General features: G+C 57.1%; 1 protein-coding gene and 1 pseudogene across 1 annotated transcript in view; one reads left to right on the top strand and one right to left on the bottom strand.

The window, feature by feature from the left end:
- The window catches only part of LOC112481771 (calmodulin-binding transcription activator 1), a 436,830-nt gene that overhangs the window by 344,052 nt on the left and 73,500 nt on the right, over positions 1–19,278 (top strand). The gene's annotated exons all lie outside the window — the stretch shown is intronic.
- Positions 5,865–5,983, bottom strand: LOC112481846 (annotated as a pseudogene).

Below are 19,278 nucleotides of genomic sequence, written 5' to 3'. Positions count from 1 at the left end.
ACAGGTTCCTAAAACCCCTTGCCCCCCCACCCCCACCGGACAGGCTCCCAGGGGGCAGGTAGCTGGAGATTCTCATGCAAAGTCAATCGTTTTCATTACAAAGTAGCAGCATCTGACTCAGCACTTCGGGGTGGGGAGGGTTTCATGGCAAACGGAAGGACGGGAAGGAGGCGGCGAGGCCCCTGAGGTTCTGCACAATTGCTGGCTGCTGGCCTTGGCGCAGGCTCCCTCTCACCCGGCTGGGCGCCATCAGGTGCTGCAGGAAAGGCAGGCGGAGACCCCAGGATTAGGACGGGTTTCCCTGGGCGGGGCGGGCCTTGCAAGTGGCGTGGGTTGCCAGATGGTGGGGCTGCTGGGGGCTGAGGAGGGGCAGGGCCGAGCATAGGCTCCTGGTCCCTCCAGCCAAGTGTGTGAGGGGCAGGGCTGTCTCTGTGGGACACCAGAGCAGACGCGTGGGTGTGTCTGGGGCCGCGACACGTCATGTAACTGAGCGGCCACGAAAGCTCTTTCTAAAGCAGCAGGTCCGCCCAGGACCTTCGACCCCGAGTGCTTCCCCTCGGCCTGCACAGTGAAACCCTATTTCCCCGACTGTCCCCTGAGCTATCCCCAGTGACCCTGAGCGTCAGGGTCTCCTTCACTGGCCCGCTGAGTCCCTCCAGGTCCCTCTGCTGTCTCAGACACTGCCTGGACTAGTCTGGCCATCGGGTTGTTTGGTGGGGTGGCGCTGGGCCCAGCCTCCCTCCCTGCAGCCTCACTGTCGGGAGGAGGCCCCTCTTCCAGCCAGGTAGTGGTTGCTTGGCAGGTGCCCAGGGACAGGCAGGAGGTGACATTCAGCAGCAGCTGCAGTGGGCGGCTCCTCCCCCAGCTGACATGCAGCATGGCCTGAGCAGGGAGACGCATTGCCCCTCGTTTGTGGGCGAAGCATGATTAAGCAGCTGGGGCAGTGGGCCTGTTTGTGACAAGGACACTCTTCCTGCGATCCTTTGTTCGCCGGGCGGCAGGTCCCAGCCAGCAGTGCCCCCACTCCAGCAGTCAGCAAAGTGTCCCCCACACCCCCACTTCGCGAAGGGTGCTTTGAGCCCCAACCCCGTCTGGCCTCCAACTCCATCAGCCTCAGCCACCTCTGAGAATGGCCCTCAGACACACGGAGCCCCGCCCCTCTGGCTTCTGAGGTGTGGTCAGAGCCCCCCACTACCCCCACCCCCACTCCCGTAGCACGCAGCACGGCCAGGCTGCACGGGGGCTCTCCTGCCCTAGCTCGGCTTCCACCAGCTGGATGGGGTCCCGGGCCAGGCCTCTGGTGGATGGAGGGAGGGCCGAGCCCATGAGGCTGCCTCCCAGGAGCCAGACCTAGGACACGTCCGGGCCCGCCCCGTTCCCCGGGGCCTCTCTGCCGAGGGAGGGGGGCCAGGACCCGGGCACTGAGCGGTATCTTCCCGTGAGCTTCCGGGCCTGTCCCCGCTGATGAATCTCTTCTCGTAAAATGATTTAAAATCCTTTAGTCCCAGACAAATAGACACATTCTCCAGCCCCTTGAAAGGAAGGAGATTTTAATTTGGGATGATTTTATTCAGCAAATGCCCCAAAACCATGAGCTTTTCAAAGAGAAACTCCAGGTTCAGCGGAGCCTTTTGGGAATTGGAAGGCAGAATTTTTTCCTCTTTTTTTCCCCAGCTCAACCTGAGAAAGAAAAACCTCTTCCTGTCTGAGAGATCATTTCCTATTTTCTTCTATTTTAGAGGAAAAAAAAAAAACCCTTCCTCATCTTCCGGTCTCGTTGCCCTCAGAGGCAGTTTCCCCATACAGCTAATGAAGCTCCGGCTTCGGGCCCCTCGCGAGCACGTGCAGAGGTGGCCTGGGCAGTGGCGGGCGCTGGGCCCTGGGGGGGGGCCTGAGGCACATCGCCCCGTGCAAGGCCGTGCTCACACCCAACAGCTGCCAGTGCAGGTGAACCCCAACTTTCTACTCGGGGAGGATAAGGTCCCCAGGCCTCCAGTCTTTTGAACCTCCCCCAAGTATACCGAAGTTCAGAGCAGCGGCCACTTCCTAGCAACTCCCCGGGAAAGGGGTCTGAATCCTGGGTCCCCGCCCACTCTGTGCCCCTGACGCCCTCGACATTGCTCAGGGCTCCTCCTGGGATGACGGTGTCCTAATCCACAAGGCTTGCACCCTCCAGGGCCGGCGGGGGCAAACATGGAACCTCAGGCCTGGCGGTGTGTTTAGTTTACATCATGTTTCATAAAGATCTGAGCAACATATAAAAATCTGTACATTTCACACGAAAACTCAGATTCCTTGAAAAACCAGTAGACCGAGCCTCATGGGCCTAAAGCCCCACAGGACAGCAACGGGCAGCAGCCGCTGTCCCTGGGCCCCCCCGCCCCGGGGCCGCACCCCTCGGGGCTGGCTCCCCAGCGCCCTGCCCGGGAGCAGCCACCATTACTCACGGCGCCTGCACTGTGGTTTCTCTTAAAGAAATATTTCCCTCAACCCAGGCTTCTTTCAAAAGTGGGAAATGAAAGTGGAGCAAGCGGGCCATGCATTTCGAGAGAAATGTGCGGGGCATATTTCTTCGTGGGAATGAAGAATATTCCTCACGGGGCTGTTGCACTGCCATCCCCGGGGGACACGTTCATGTCGCCGTCAGCGGGAATGGCGCCTCCTGGGGTGTACTCCGCATGGCCTGTGCGGCCTGTTTCCTGCGCGCTCAACGTGCAAAATCCGCTTCGCAGGCCATTGTTCTTGCACGTACTGGCCCATACCGCTCACGCCTGTGTCCGCATGGCTGAGCCGACCCCCAAGGTCTCGTGGACACTCTGGCAAGGCAGGGTGAGGGCAGAACGGGAGGGCGGGGCCTGGAGGCCGTGGGCGGGGCCCGGAGGCCTGTAGCCCGAGCCTGGCTAGGCAGCTGACCCCCCAGGGAGCCTCGCTTCCCAGAGATCTGGTCGTGCCCTCCTCTGGACCCTGCATCCGCCCAGCAAACTTTGTGCAAACCGCTCTGCGTGTTGCGATTCTGCCGACATGATCTGACCCACTGTCATAGCCATGGGCCTGGTTCCTGCTCACGTGCCCAGTGCCTAGGACAGTGTGTGGTACTTAGTTGGGAATCGATGAATAATTGTTAATTAGATGGATGGGTGGGCAGATGGATAAAAGGATAGATGGATAGCTATGTGGATGGATGGATGGATGGATGGATGGATGGATGGATGGATGGATGGATGGATGGGCAGACAAATGGATGGATGGATGGATGGATGGATGGATGGATGGATGGATGGATGGATGGGCAGACGAATGGATGGATGGATGGATGGGGAGGGAGGGGGATGGATGGATGGATAGACAGATGGACAGATACGTTGATTGATGGCTACATTGATGGATGGACAGACGGATGGATGGACGGACAGACAGATGGATGGACAGATAGACAGATGGATAGATGGATGGATGGACGGATGGACGGATGGACAGATGGACGGATGGACAGATGGATGGAGGACATACAGGGATTCCAGCCCTGGAGGCCTGGGCTGGGAACCAGCATCAGAACTAAAGCACAGGTAGGGCTTGGTCAAGGTGAGTTCACTTTTGGAACCAAATTTCACCAGAAGAGCAGGACTGACCTTGAGTCTTGTCACTAAATCTCTGAGGTCCCAGCTGAGAGTGTCTTGTACCCTACCACCCCACCACCCACAACAGGGGCCCCGGCTGCGGGCGGGAGGCAGCAGGCAGCTATGCGGGCACGCGCTCTGCCCCCTGGCCCCCCGGCCGTGAGTTTGGAAGATCCCCACTTCGCAGGGGAATGTGCGGCTGACACAGGAAACGCTGTGCAGCTTTGTCTTTGCAGGATGGCTGGGCACCCTCTCCCCTGCCCGTGTGTCTCAGGGATGCCAACCCGGACACACGGGTCTTAATCGCTGGCCCTCCCTACTGTGCAGGTGGGAACCAGATGAGGATGAAAAACGCAGTAAGTTAAAGGCTTCTGAGGGATAGTTATAGAGTCAAAAAAGGGTCAAGAACACTATCGCTGAGGTCCGAACAGCAAGGGAAGCTCTGGTCCTTGATTAATTGACCGAATCACACAGCCTTTGACCTACCTCTCTGAAGTTTAATGAATCAGTCGATTAGTTGCATCAAGTCGCTTCCCCGCCACAGGGAGGAAGCAGGTCTCGGTCTCGAGCCAATGGCGTGACCTGTGAGTAGCTTCCCTCTGCTGGTGCCGGGTTCCCTGCACACTGGCCTCTCACCGAGAAAGGGCGCGTGGCCTGTGCTGAGCTGGACGAGGCGACGGCACGTGGCCGAGAGTCTCCGCTCTGCTTTCTTCTCCCAGGCGGCTTCTCTCACCTTCCTCCCGTCCTCCCTCTCTCCCCTTCTCGCTCCTCCCTTCCGCGCACGCACGTTCTGACAGTCGGCCTCGGCGCGGGCTTCCCCTCAGCTTGGAAGAAGGGGCCAGGGAAAGCGATGCTTCTGGACAGAGCCCGTCAGTGCTGTCTGGGCTCGGAGGAATGGATCACCACCCTTGTCATAATTATCGATGTAAACTAGATTCACTGGGTTCGAGGATGGGAGAAAGGTTGGTATGATGGGCGCTGGACTCGATTCGGTCAATAAAGCAAATTGGTTTAAGCGAAAATAAAGCAGCGATCGCAAGTGTATTAGAAGAATAAAGTAATTGCTGTCCAAGGTGCATGGAATATAAATCTTCGTTTGCTTGAAATTATTACTGTGTGGTATTGATTATTTAGAACCTGCCATTGCTTTTGAAGTTATAGTTTATTGAAGAGTCATATGTTTAACAAATCTCTTCCCCGACGTGCGCGATTAGAGTCACGCGGGGCTGTTGCTCCAGTGTTATGTGATTGCCCCTCCGGGCTGAGCTTCAGGCGCTGGTGGCCGCTCACTCGGGGTCCTGCTCCACTGGGGGGCCCCCCTGGATTCCAGGCAGAGAGCTCCAAGCGAGGCCCTGGAATGCTTTTCTGTTTACTCCTCTGCCTCACCAATGAGACGATAAACTCAGAGACTCAGACACTGTCTGTCTTTCCCACGGTTCTTCTATGCCCTTCCAGAAGCAAGTATTGTGGCTGGACCATAAATATTGGTTGAATGTGAATGAACAGCTTTTTTTTTTTTTCACTTTTGTCTTTATTAAAATTTTTTAATTACGAGAGCAAACAGGCTCATTATAACGAGCAAATACATTATTTTTAAATATTTAAAAATATTTTTCTAATTACGAAAATTAGATATGCTCATAGTAGAACATTTATAAGATACCGAAAAGTATTAAAAAGATAATTAAACTCACCTATAATCCCATCGCCTTGTTTATATGATGGTAGATCTCCTGCCAAACTATGCTCATGTATTAATTTTTTTATAAAATTGACATAGCATATACACAGTTCAACGTTTGGCATTTTTTTCACTTGCCATTATATCAACATTTCCTCCTTACAACGTGGTTCTTAATGGCTGTATAATATTCCATCTGGTGGATATACTGTAATTTATTTAGTCATTCTCTCTCGTTGGACGTTTATGAGGCTCCCAGCGGTCAGCGTTACAAGTAACACTTTGACGACCACCCTTCAGAAACCTTGCATCTCACCTCTGAGTATTACGAAAGGGCCATTCTTACAGTCAGCGGGGAACGTGGCTGGAAGAGCCACTTTGGGTGTGTGACCCATAAGGTCACGCAGGGCCCCACGCAGGGCCCCACGCGCACCTCAATGCTCTGCTGTCGCATTCTTAAAGTTCTTTTTTTTTTATGTTTTAGGCGAGGCAACCTTTGGTTGACCTCATAGAATTACAAGGATCTTGTCAGCTTACAATCCCTTATGTTTTATTTTATTTTTTTACACCGACAGCACCTGGTCTTCCTAGGTGGTCTCCCATCCAACTATTACCCAGGCCCGACCCTGCTTAGCTTCCGAGATCAGACAGGATCAGGGACGTTCAGGGCGGCATGGCCGTAGACCACATTCTTGAAATTGTTAACTTTTCAACAGGGAGCCCTGCATTTTCTTTCCACACTGGGCACCCCAAATCACGTAGCCAGTCCTGGTTATGCAGCGTTCTCCCCTGCTGGGTGCAGGTGGGGCGTCTCAAGCAGCGTTCTCATGAGACCCAAGGACCAGCAGGTGACCTCGTGGGGCCGAGAATGGCCACAGGAAAGAACTTCCCATCCAGCCAAAGTCTCCCTTTCGAAGAACAAAATGTGCATCATCGTGGTTATTCTCGTCTCGTTTTACCTCGTTTTTAAGTGAAATCATAAGTTGCTTATCCGGTATTTTATTTGTGTTTCTTGGAATTTCCAATTTAATTTTTAAATTCCTCTTCACAAATATTTTGACACAATCGCAAACTAACTATAAAATTAGAAGCACGCTTTGAAGAAACTTTTTTACAAACCAGCTGAATGTCTGCAACCGGATGCCCATCACCCCGGAATACGTTGGTGTGCATCTCCTACAAACAAGAACGTTCGCCTGCGTAACCCCCGCGGAACCCTTAAAACCAGGCAGCGAACGTCACCTACTCCTCAGTAAGTCCCACCGACTGTCCCACGAAGGTCAGCGCCGTGTGTCACGTGCAGCGGGCGTGTCCTTCGGTCTTCGCTCTGTCCTTGATTCTCGCTGTCTTGCCACTCTGCGGAGTGCGGGCCAGGCGTTTCGTAGGCTGTCCCGAATTTGGGTTTTCTGAAGTTCCCGATTAGGATCAGGCTGTGCGTCTTTGGCGGGAATCTCACAGGAGAGACGCTGGGCGCCGGCGGTGGGCACAGTGGCTCCGTTTTGCCCGTGGCTGGCCGCGTTCACTCAGATCGCGTGACTAAGGTGGTGTCTGTGAGGTCTCTTTCTCCACTGTGACGTTAATTTTTCCCTTTAAAGGTGATGAGTATTTTTGCGGGAGGTATGTTAAGACTATATGAGTATGCTATTCTTCGTTAACCTTTTAGTTTATTTATTTGGTTACGACTTGGTGAACACATCCTTTTAATATTCCACGGGCTGTAATCCACTGCCGTCGTTATTTATTCTGACAGTCAGATTGTCCCCGGTTTTGTCGGTGACCGTCCATGCCAGCTGTCGCACACAAGGCCGTCGTTCTCGGAGCGCGTTCTTGCTCTCTAAACAAGATGTTCCAGGCACATCGTAAACTTTTCCAGAATCAGCCATCTCTCCAGAGAAGCCCAGTTCCTTCTAGTGGAAGGCGGTGTTTAGGAGTCCAGCTCTGGGCGTGCGTGTGCGCGTTGTGACAGGGACGTCACCGCGCCGCAGCCCTCAGAGTGGATGGAGCTGGGGATGTGTGTGTTATAGGTGTGTGTGTGTGTGTGTGTGTGTGTGTGTGTACACATCCACACACGCATTTCCATCTTTATTTCTATGTAGAGAGGTCAATAGATTGAAAATCATCGTTCAATTCACTCTCGCTTTCCCCATGTGTGTGTGTGTGTGTGTGTGTACACATCCACACGCGCATTTCCATCTTTATTTCTATGTAGAGAGGTCGATTGAAAATCATCATTCAATTCACTCTCGCTTTTCTCTTTTCCATCTTTGTAACCATCTTCTCCAATAGTAAACACCCGTCTCGTTTTCCTTGAAGATGCTCACACGTTTGATCAGTCTCCCTGTCGATAACCAATCTCACATCTGTCACCATCTCCCACCACAGGGACACCCGCCTCACCTATCAATATACCCTTAACGCTGGGGTCGGAAGGATTCTGCATCTCACGGGGAAGTCTCCAGGCTCAGGGGAAAGCAATGTGATTGATTAGCATTGTCTGCCATGGATGGAGGACAGGACGTGTGGGACGACCTGACCTGCACGAGCCACCCCTGGCTTAGGGTAATCGATAGCATCGCCCGTATTGATCAGGCAACCATGTAATTATGAGAAAGAAATAAGATTTAATAATGACAATTAGTAACCGTTGGTGATTACACGGGGACACCAGGCACCACCGAAGTCATCTGGTTGTCCACCGTACTGGGTTGTAGGTCTGCTCTTGTGATCTTTGACCGTTTTTGTCAAGGTCACACGGCTCTCTAGCTCACACTAGATTTCCTCTGCCGGTTCCCTCCTGGCTTGCTGCTCGCCTTGTGCACACTGAGCAAGTCCCTAACAAGCCCGTTAGGAATGACGAGGGCGCTGTGGCATCTACCGGGGGCTCGCAGGGCCCTTTCTAATCTTCAGGGTTGGCCCTGGGTAACTGCAGGAAGGAGACAGTATCTGACCCTCTCCTGCTACCAAAGAGCCCCGCTGCCCATCCACATCCCAGTTGCCCAGATCGATGCTCCCACAACCTGAGCTCCACAGAGCGTGGTCAGCAAATGCGTCAGAAACCAGGTGGCCGTTTTCTCTCCGACGTCCTGGGACTTGCAAAGAGTCCAGTTATGGAAAGCGCTTGGATAAAATGCAGCTGTGGGCGTGTCCAACTTTATCCTAAATTTGTTCATCCTGCAAATATTTGTCGGGGGCCTACTATCACTTAACGCTTCCGCCGCATGAGGCGGCATCTCTGGACCCTGAATCCCACGGCGAAACCCCTGATCCCTGTGTCGGGCAGAGGGTCGGGTGAAGGATGGCTCCATTTCCCTGTCCTCCCAAGGGTCACTTCCAGTCTTGTTCACTTGCAGCAGCGGATGTGCCCATCCTGGGACCTGGGGAGCCAAATGGTGTTTGATGGACCATCCTGTGTGTACGTGACCCCAGGAATGGGGCAGCAGCGTTAGCCTGTATGGGGGGAGGCGGAGGAGATCCAGTAGCTGGCCCGCCTGGCCTTCCAGGCCCGGCCACGCTGAGCCCCGTCCACTGTGTGTCTGTGCCTGTTTTTCCTTTAACAGAAGAAGGTAAGATCTGGCTCCACTACTTCCCATTTGAAAGCCCTGGGCTTTGGAGGAGCCCTCAGGCTCCCTGCTGATACGTCCTGGGACTTGCAAAGAGTCCAGTTATGGAAAGTGCCATAATGCAAAGCAGAGAGGGGGGTGATGGAGGAAGGGCCGGCCAGGCTCCTCCCGTGGCCCCAGGAATCGTGGGCGCCCGGGCGACCACCACAGAGGAGAAGAGCCAGGAGGTGGCAGTCCAGTGAATACAGAGACAGCACCAGGGCCCGTGGGCGCTAAGCAGCAGCTGAGCCTGAAGTCTCTGCGGAAAACCCGCCCTCCAGCTTGTGAGGACACAGGAAATGATATGGGTGGAAGGGGCACTGTAGGCGGCTCTCAGAGTGGCCGGCACGCAGGAAGCATCTCAAATAAACGAATGGATGAGCGCGTGAATGAACAAATGAGAGAATTCGGGGTCCCGTGGCAGAGAGGTGGGCGTGCCGGCAGGGAGGGGTCGCTGTGAGGAAACCAGCCCTTTAGAGAAACTGACGACGTCCATCCAGACACTTCCTGGCACCGCTGCGTGTGGGGCTGGTGCCGCAGTGACCACACAGGGTCCCCGCTGCCCGCCCGGGGTGCGTGGAGTGTCCCCGCTGCCCGCCCGGGGTGCGTGCCGTGTCCCCGCCTGCCTGTCTCTGTCCCTGTTCTCTTCCTCACGTTTTCGGCCTCACACGGGCTGGTCCCTCCCAAGCTCTCCTTGGCAGCCCCCTTTCACTAGAGTTGGGGGTCTTCCTCCTTCCCCGGGACTGAAGCTTCTGGCATTGTCCCAGCTCCTGGGGCCACTCCTCGCAGCTCGCTCCAGCTCCCGAAAGCAGGAGCCAAAGCTCTTTTCGGACAAATCAAAACCCAGCAGCCTCCCCGAGCCAGATGGTGGGGCCCACGTCTGAGAGCTGAATTTTTCAGATTTTTTTTTTTCCCAAGCAATCTGCTAATGGAGGCGAGAAGGAGGCTCACGGAGTTTTCAGCTGCCTCTGTCAACATTGGGTAATGATGTGGGAAAGCTGGCACCTCACGGTAAACTGTGAACCTCCAGGTATCCCCAAGCGCCTGCAGCCCCCGATCCCCTCCAGCAGAGGGGGCTGTGCCTCACCAGCCCCAGGAGACCTACAGGCGGGTCTGTTCTGGGGGCCGGATTGGCCAGCAGCCTTGGAAATCTATTTTTGGGACCCACAGAATTCCCCCTTATTTAGAACCAGAGGAAACTGACAGCTTTGATTGACAGAAAGTGCCACGAAAAGCAAGGGTGCATGTTTCCATTTTTAAAGCGGCGATGCTTTTCTTGGGGCGCACGTGGGCAGGGCCGAGGAGGGCAGCTGGGACCAGAACTTCTGCGAGCAGGCAGCCTCTCCATCCCCCCTCCTCCTGCTGGGCCCGCAGGGCCTCCTGGCCCCCTGCCCACCTGCGGCCCGCACCTTCCCCCTTCTTCCCCGGGAGCCCGGGCCGCACCCTCCTGGAGGCCCAGTGCCTTGTCGTTCCAGCATGGATGAGCCAGGGCCACAGCACGTCCGCCAAGCACTCGGCTCGAATCCCCCCAAACCCCAGAAGTTATCCGTGCCACCCACCCTGTCACTTCCCATCACCAGGTCTGTCCATCTCGTCTCCCAAACAACTCGAATCCAACCACTTCCCCAGCCAACTGCCAGCCCCACCTCTAAGATGTAGACTCTGTGAATATTCGGTGTTGGTGAGGCCGGCAGATCAGGAGATGGTGGCCATGGAAAAGATAGTTTGTTACGGTTCCCCAGGGAAGGGGAGCACGCCATGCCACACAGGGCCATGTAGGGAGGCACCAGGGCCGGTCAGAAGGCAGAGGGAGCGGGGGTAAGTGTGCACACCACCCTTTATTGTGCCTTCTGCGGGAAGGGACAGACGAGGCAGTCGCGGTGTCGGGAGGGGCCGGTTTGAATAGTGTCAGCAGGCTCTGGGGCACGGGGGCTGCCCCTGGTTGTCCGGTACCTGCCGTGGCTGATGAGGGCAGGGGACAGTGGCCCCATAGAGGACGTGGGGTGTGGCTGGGCATTAGCTGGTTTGCATATCAAGGTGTGCTGCAGGCTAGTTATTCACTCTCTCTAGAAATTGGCTGGCCCTGAGAGGTGTGGCCTGTCCAGGGTCAGTGGGGCCCCAGACATCAAAGCTTCAGAAAAACAGAACGTGAAGAGGCATGACGGACCCACCTTCCCCAGACCCTCGCCAGGGCTGCCCCCAGACTGTCGTCAAGCTCTGGACCTTCCGAATTCTTGTCCAAAAACAAAATCACAAGAAACACCACGCCGATCCGGCCGTTTCATACACGCGCGTGTGCACACGACCTCGCCTGTTCGAAGCCTTCCTGTTGGAAGGTTGAGACCCCTGTGGCCCTGTCTGCTCCACACTCATCTCGGCCACGCACGGCGGCCTCCCCTGCTAGCCTGGCCTCTTGCAGGTTCTCACGTGTGCCCTGTCTATCCGCCTGGGCCACCTGCCCTGCTCACACCTTCATCCTGCTCACACCTGCCTTCCAGTCCACGTGGGAGGAGGCTCCCCTCTCTGGGCATGAGCCTCAGCCGGTGTGGGTTCTCGATCCAGGAGCGTCTCCCCCTGGGCTGCACACCCACCAGGGCGACCCTGGCATCTGTGCAGGGCGCGGCTCCTGGCAGATGCTCACAGTGGGTTTCTAAACCTCTTGGTGACCCTGTAACATAGATATTCCTGCTTATTCCCATTGCTCAGACGAGCAGATGGGGTCCCAGGTGGCTCAGTGGCTTCCAGGTCACACAGAAAGGGGCAGAGCCAGGCTCCAAGCTAGGCTGGTATTGCCGCAAAGTCCCTAACCACCCTGTGAGCTCCACAATTGCCTTCGACCCCAGGAATCATCTCTTATAGGGGACAATCAAGGCCCAGCCCCCAGGGAGAGGCAGCTGTGCCCCTAACCCACCTCCTAGGCTCTATGTCCTATTTTGGGCGAAGAACCAGCATTGGTAAGTGTGGAGGGACGCTCAAAGGTGAAGGGGCACTCTCCTCCCTAACTGCTGGTTGGGGGGTGTATTCGCATCCTCAGATGCTGTAACAAAGTTCCACAAACTAGGAGGCTTAAAACAACAGGAATTTATTCTCTCTTGGCTCCGGCGGTGAAAAGTCCAAGGTCGAGGTGCCGGCAGGTCCGAGCTCCCTCTGAGAGCCCTGGGAAAGGTGCCCCCTTGCGTCTCCCCACTGCGGGGGGCCGCAGGCTCTCCTCGGTTGTCACGCATGGCTCCGGCCTCTGCCTCTGTCGTCACATGGCCTGCGTGTCTGTGCACTTCCACGTTTCCTTCTATAAGGACACGGTCCTGTTGGACTTAGGGCCGCCCTCATCCAGTGTCACCTCATCTTAATTTAACTAATTACACCTGCAGCGACCCTGTGTCCACAGCGGGTCACGTTCTGAGCTTCTGGGTGGACGTGAATTTGGGGGTCCTGATTCAAGCCAGTCCGGGAGGATGTTCTCCTCCTCCTGGCCTGTCTCCCGGGTGTGTCTCAGGACCTGGGACATGGAGTGGCCTGGCCCTGGGCCCTGTCAGAGCCCACCACGTCCAAAAGCGGGACTGTAAAAGGTCTGGGGTGGGCGGCAAGCCCCGCCAAGCAGCAGGGCCAGCTCGCTGTCCCCCCCAAGCTGTCGCTTCCTTGGCCGGACAGCAAGGGTTGGACCTGAGACTCCCCTGCTGTTACCCAGTGGCGAGGTTCTGGGGTCCGGATGCTCCACAGCCTCTTTCTTCATAGGTGTTTATTTTTTAGCAAGAAAGCAAATGAAAAGCTGTAATCGTCATTGCTTTTTAAAAATATCGGCGAGTCATACACCTGCATGTTCAGACGGCAGGACATCTACGGGAAGATTCGACCCATCGCGTGGCTTTTTTCCATCGGTCTGTCGGGTGCCACATGTTTCTCGAGCACCTCCTCGGGCCGAGGCGCAGGGAACGGTGGCAAGGGGGGCAATGAGACGGACGGCGACCCCGCCCTGGGGGGCTCGCAGCCGCAGACCGCGATGTCAGGGCGGGGAAGAGTTAGCAGGAGGCGCGTCGGGTCTGGGGTGCCGGCGAGGGCGTTCTCGGCCCCTGAGCATCTGATGGGAGGCAATGGAATCGTGGGGATCGGGCTGGGGCTGTGGCAGAGCAGCGGGGTGGGAGGGGGGCGGCCAGGAGCCTGGTCGGGCCCCGTGAGCGTTTCTCCCCAGGAGCCACACGTCTGTGCAGCCTCCAGCTCTCAGCCTCTCTCTCTCTCTTTCTTTCTGGAAGTCCTGAAGCGGAGTGATAACCAGGATGCCGCCATGCTTGGCTCCCCGTGTCCCCCCAGCCATCTTCCTGGGACTCAAATCCCCTTCAGGCCCATTAGGCTGCAGCAGCTTCTTATCTCCTGCTTCCCAGCGCCCCGCTCATCCAGCCTGGCGGGGCCACCTGGGGCCTGTGCTATGCCTGGTCCCGTCCCTCCCTGGCCTGCTGCCTGTTCCAGCTGGGGCTGGATTCCCTACCAGAATGACCAGCACTTCCATTTGGACGTGGCAGGAACCGGTGGGCGGGGAAGGTGTCAAGGCCCAGGAGTTAAAGAGATGGGAAGGGAAGCCCCAGCCCCCATATCTGCCAAGGCTCAAGCCCTCTGTCGAGGCACAGAGGGTAGGCTGGGGCCCCCGGGGTGGCGCAGCCCCCCTGCCCTCTGTCTGCAGGCCCCAGCGCTCTCCACTGAAGGCCCACTCACTCCCAGGCACTGCGACAGGAGGCCGTCAGAATTGAAGAAGGATGCTGGCAGCTGTGGTCATTAAGATAAAAGTCGCACTAATGACGCCAGCGTTATTTAGTTCTGATATCTTAATTTAATTGGATTTTTTTAATTAAGAAAAAGACCCATAATCTTGTGGGCACTGGGCTGGTGCTGCCTTTTCGTAATTTACCCTCTGAGGGCTGGGCCCTGCCTGAGGCCGTGGCGACTTTGGGAAGAGGGACAGCGGAGCCTGAGATCCGAGCCCGACAGGAAGCTCAGAGGCTGCTCAGGGAGGAAGGTCACGATTCTCCCAATGTCTGCAGCTCAGGAAGGGGGCGGCAGCTGGTGCCGACGGCGCCACCTGTGCCCATGGCTCGGCCACCGCCCTCCCCCACTGAGAGGGCCCTGAGAGGCAGCTCTCGGGGGCCATGGGCCAGTCTCTGCCCCCCAGACAGGAGCCTCTTGCCTCCTGTCTGTCGCTTAGCAGCCCTGTCCTTCTCAAGGTCACACCAGCTCTCCCAAGCCGGGATCTCTTCCCAGGAGAGAGAAGCTGGAGGGGCGCCCTTCCTGCCTCCCGCCCTCATCAGGCCGCGATCTCCCCGCAACCTGCCGCCCTCTCCCGCAGGGCCCTGGAAGCCAGAGGCTGCCTGCTGACGGTGATGGATGGTTTACCAATAGGAGTGGAATGAAGTTTTAATAGTGTCAGATTAAAGGATCAGGGAATGGAGGGAAGCAGGGAGCTTGGCCGCTGGCATTCACACTTTCTCCCTGAGCAAAGCCTGGAGCCGTGCAGAGGGCCTGTTAAAGCCACAGACCAGTTTGAGGGGTTGAGGTTCTGTCCCGGAGGGTTCCTGAGTCGCCAGGCGTGCTTGAAGCCTATCTCATGACGCAGCCCCCTGGGGGCCCGGAGCAGAGCTCATGAGCTTGGCGCCCTCGGCGAGGCATGAGCCCCCCTACCCCGGGTCTACGCAGAACCTCTAGCCTCTGGGAGGTCCAGGGACAGACAAGGCCAGGGGTCCCGGCTGGAAGAGTTCTAGAAGGAAGCACAAATCAGATTTTCAGCGAGTTTTGAAACACGTCGAGGTTCTTGGTGAGAGACTGGCTTTCTGCTCTGGCTAGGAAAACGTGGTTTTTCTGTCATTCGCGGAGTTGTTTGTTAATAAATGCATATTCCCTCCCAAGTCATCGGTGACTTGGGGCCCAGGCGGCTGGTGGATGTAAACAGGGATTTGACATCTGGCTGCAAGAGGGTAACCCTCTTCCTCTGTCCTGGAAGGGGTTTTGGTGCCCGCCTTGTGGTCCCTTATCCCCGGGAGGGAGAGGGGACTAGGGCCTCAGTATCTGCAGGCCTTCGTGGGGACCTGCCACCAGTTCCCGCAGCCCCCACTGCTCCTCCTGTCCCCTCTTGTCCCCTGAGGCAGAGGCACTGGACATACACATGCCGACTCACCCCACGGCCCAGGCTCCTGGCTCTGAGCCCACAAAGGTGACAGGCTGAGCAGAGACTAATAGTAGCCTGCCCGTGACCTGCGGGGGTGTGGACGGAGAACCAGGCCCAGGACAGGAGATGCCCTGTCCCTCTGGGCTCAGTCTCGTCCTCTGTGAATGAGCCAGTGGACGAGGTGGAACCGTTTGCGTGTTCGTCAGGCCCTGAGGATACACTGCCTTCTGGGTCGGGACAAAGGCCCAGGCTTCTGACGCCGGCCATTAGGGCCCTCAGGACCATGACCCGATGGATAGGGTCTAAGGTCACGGATGTGCATTTCGGCGAGTTTAAGACCCAGGGTCACACCCACCCCAACATACCCGTTTAGCTTGCTAACGAACCTGCCCAGGAGTGTTAGTCCAATGCACCTGCCGGTGGCCTCTGCAAAGGGTCAGGGGGACAGTGGGACACAGGCCGGGCAGTTTGCTAGGAAGAAAGAGACGGGCAGGCTGGGAGCTGGGGCCTAGAGAAGCAGGGCCAGCAGGGCTGGAGGTGACCAGAAGGAGGGTTGGGGTGTTGACCTCACTATAGCCACCCACGAGGCCTGGGGGACAGGACCCTCTCGATGTGGGTGGCTGGCAACTGTGGCTAATGGAAGCTGTGCAGGACAGCGTTGGCGCCGAAAGTCCCACTGTCCACTTCCGGGGTGACAGTGGCCACGACATTTTATATTTGTGCCTTCGAGAAAGGCCAGGCACACCCCAGACGTAGCCAGGTGGTGGCTGGGGGTGCACAAGTGGGAAGTAAAGGGCACCTCCCCACTCTCCTCCAGCCAGGGCGGGGCGGGGGGGCCGGCCCTGTCTGGCAGCAGCTGCTGGCTATCGATCGCCTCAGGCCGCTCTGCCATCTGCTCGGCCACCAGAGCTGAGGTCAGCACTCTCAGAGGAGCCTCCAGAGGTCTGCTGGGGCGACAGACGGGCTGAGGAACAGGCAGCGAGGCTGGTGGGCAGCAGGCAGCATGGGCCGGAGGCCTCCCGGTTCCCAGTCACTTGGCACCAGAGGGCGCCGGCTGCCCAGCCCTGCATTGCAGGAACACAGGGGCATCTGGAGATGGGCGTGGTCCCTCCCTCACCCCCCTAACCCCCCCAGCAGGCCCCCTGGGCTGGGGGGCTGGGGGGCTGATGGGTGGAGCAGCAGAGACAGCAGGCCCCTTACACAGAGCGCCCCAAAGCAGAGCTGGCTCCACCGGGCAGTGGCTCGGCGTGCAGGGCCCTTTGGACGCTGCAGCCCCTGGAGACCACCGCGGCCTTCACAGGACCCTCTGGCTATAGCCTATGGGTCAGAGAGAAGACACCCTAAGCCCTGCCTGCACCCTGGCCTGGTGAAGGACACCACGGTGGGTGCAGCGTCCACAAGCGTTTGTCACAAGTGTCCCATGTCCTAGGCCCCACGGCTCCGCTGGCCCGCCTGGGGCCGTGTCCTCCTCAGGAGAGCGAGCCAGTCTCAGGGGACAGCACCTAGGGAGGGGGTGCTCAGACTTTCCCCCACCAAAGGGTCGTGGCCAAGATGATGCTCAGAGGAAGCTTTGCGCCCCAGGAACAGGCCTCGCCATCTTTGCTATAAGATGAGCAGCTCACAACTGCCTCGTCCTGAGGTCTGCATGCCCAGCACTGTTGACACCCCCCAAACCTGCTAATGTAACCAAAAAAAAAAAAACCAACTTTAAGGAATGTGCATTAGACAACTGTTACTCGCATGTTTTACGGTGTTTTGCCTTGGTTTGAATATGTAAAGGCACTAAGCTGTTTAATTCAGCACTTCCCTGCACTGTGGAGAGGCATTACTCAGTTTGATATCAGCGGCTTGCAGCAGCAGACGGGAAAGGCCACGCAGTTTGGGTAATTTAAGCTTTGTTTGCCACCAGCTCTGAAAGTCCTGCCCGCCTCTCCGCCTCCGCCGGGCGGCTGCGCGGCTCTGGCCCCAGCGCCTCCACTGCCCTCCACAGCTACCCGGACCCCCTGACAGGTGGTCCTGACTCCTCCGTCATGCTGCCTGCACTTCCCACGAGGTTATCTCTTCTTTTTCGGAGATGTCACCCGCTGCCATTTGCAAAGATACCCGAGATGTAGCGTGATGCTGTTCAGATGGCTTATCTGACTCAGGCTGGCGCCGAGGCTGCGCCCCGACGCGGCGAAGGTCTGGGTTGTCTGTATCTGCTGTTAATCCTCCCAAGACCAGCCCGTCACCCACCTGCTTCTTGTTTTCTGTTCCCCAGGACAATAGGGAGGCAGGAGCTGGCCCTTTAGCTGCAAGCCCACTTGCCTGCAGACTGTGAATATCCCCTCCCCTCCCTGAACCGGGCTATGCTCCCAGTCTGGGTTTAAGGGGAGCTCCAGGCCCACCCACTGAGTTCCAGGCACCTCACAGAATAACAGAGAGACTCCGGCCCAGCTCCCGTCGAACCGCCCGCCAGCCGCTGGCCAATGTGACACCCAGACCTCGGCCTCGCCAGACCACAGAGCCCTCCTTGGGGGCCGGGAGCTCTGGGCCCCTCAGGCTGTGTCACACTTAATAAGTCTCTTCCCCTCTTAGCCTTGGTCCCTTTACCTACATGAGGGGTGGGGCTGAGGGGCCCAGACATGTCCTTCCATGTCCGGTGGGTTCTATGCTGGGTTGGGGAGGGGGACAGGTGTCCAAATGTGCATAGTTGGTACCAGGAACACTTCACATGTCTGGTCCTTCCCAGGACAGACTTCCCGAGGACCCTTGTGCCCGCACGGAGCTGGCACTGTGGACCTAAAAATGGTCCTGTCTTCAGGACCTTATATGTTGGTGGGAAAGACTAAAAACAGACAAGTGATCACGGAACCGTGACATCCGGGACTCACCATGGTCCCCTGCGTGTCCCAGTGCCTGGGACGAGATCCGGGACGAAGGAGACGCTGAGCAAACAGCCGCTGGTAAATAAATGAGGCCGAACTAGTGACCGCGGTGGGGGCCCTGAGAGGGCAGAACGTAAGGGGCGGGTAGGGGTCCGCTTCTGGTAGCGGGGCGAGGAAGGCCCTCTGAGGAGGTGACATTCCAGGTGACCCGATGGAGAGGGAGCCAGCCAGCACCGACGAGGAAGGGCGCTCATGCGGGTGGCATCGAGGGCCAGGCTCTGAGGTCAGGAGGGCAGCGCCAGAAACAGGACAGTCACAACCACGGGAGAAGTGGCTGTGATGAGGACGGAGTGTGGGCAGGGCCAGCTCGAGGGGAGACTGCAGGACTGCGAACCGTGAGAGAAGGACCAGGGGGTCCTCTGCAGAAGGAGTGCCTGACCGGGCGTGCAGTTTCTTAAGCTCACGCCGGCCACCAAGTGGCAGGCAGAGCTGCGACAGGAAACGGGTCTGCGTACTGGCCAGCTCCTAGCAAGGCTAGGACAGGACGATGTGGTCAACACTGGTGGTGGCCGGTGAGCAGGCAAGGAGTAGGCGGGCGGGCTGTTGGCACCGGCGGCTCCCCAGCAGTCCTGGGCTGGCTGCTGCAGAAGCACCTCAGGAACTAACGGAAAATGTGCATTCCCAGGCCCCAGCCACAGAGAGACGGGCAGGGGCCCTGGAGTCTGTATCATCACAAACTGCTCGGGCAATTCCCATGAGCTTGCGAGTCCGCACTGTGCATTCACCCTGGCCTCGCCCACCACCCACTGAAAGGTGAGGGGGACATCCCATCCCAAATGCGCTGCATGGGACCCCAGCTGAGCTCTGCCACCCTCACCTGTGAGGCCTCAGGTACAACCACTGCCCGCTCGGTGTCTGTTTCCACATCAATAAAATAGGGAACATACTATTACCTACCTAATAGGGTGTTGCAAGGATTAAGTGAGTTAATACATGGAGAGTTCTTAGAATATTGCCAGACAGATATATAAGGTGATCAATACATATTGGACATCACCTTCATCACCATCATCATTATCACCATACTGTCATCATCATCGTCATCACCATCGCCATCATCACCATCATCATCATCACCACCATCACCATCACCACCATCACCATCACCCACCATCACCATCATCACCATCATCACCATCATCATCACCATCATCACCATCACCGCATCACCATCATCACCACCATCACCATCATCGTCATCATCATCACCACCATCACCATCACCACCATCACCATCATCGCCATCATCACCATCATTATAACCATCATTACCATTACCATCATCGTCATCACCATCCCTATCATC

Source organism: Pteropus alecto, unplaced genomic scaffold (genome assembly GCF_000325575.1).
Source record: "Pteropus alecto unplaced genomic scaffold, ASM32557v1 scaffold125, whole genome shotgun sequence".
NCBI lineage: Eukaryota > Metazoa > Chordata > Mammalia > Chiroptera > Pteropodidae > Pteropus > Pteropus alecto.
Note: the sequence above shows the minus strand (reverse complement) of the source record. Positions and strands in the feature narration are given on the sequence as shown.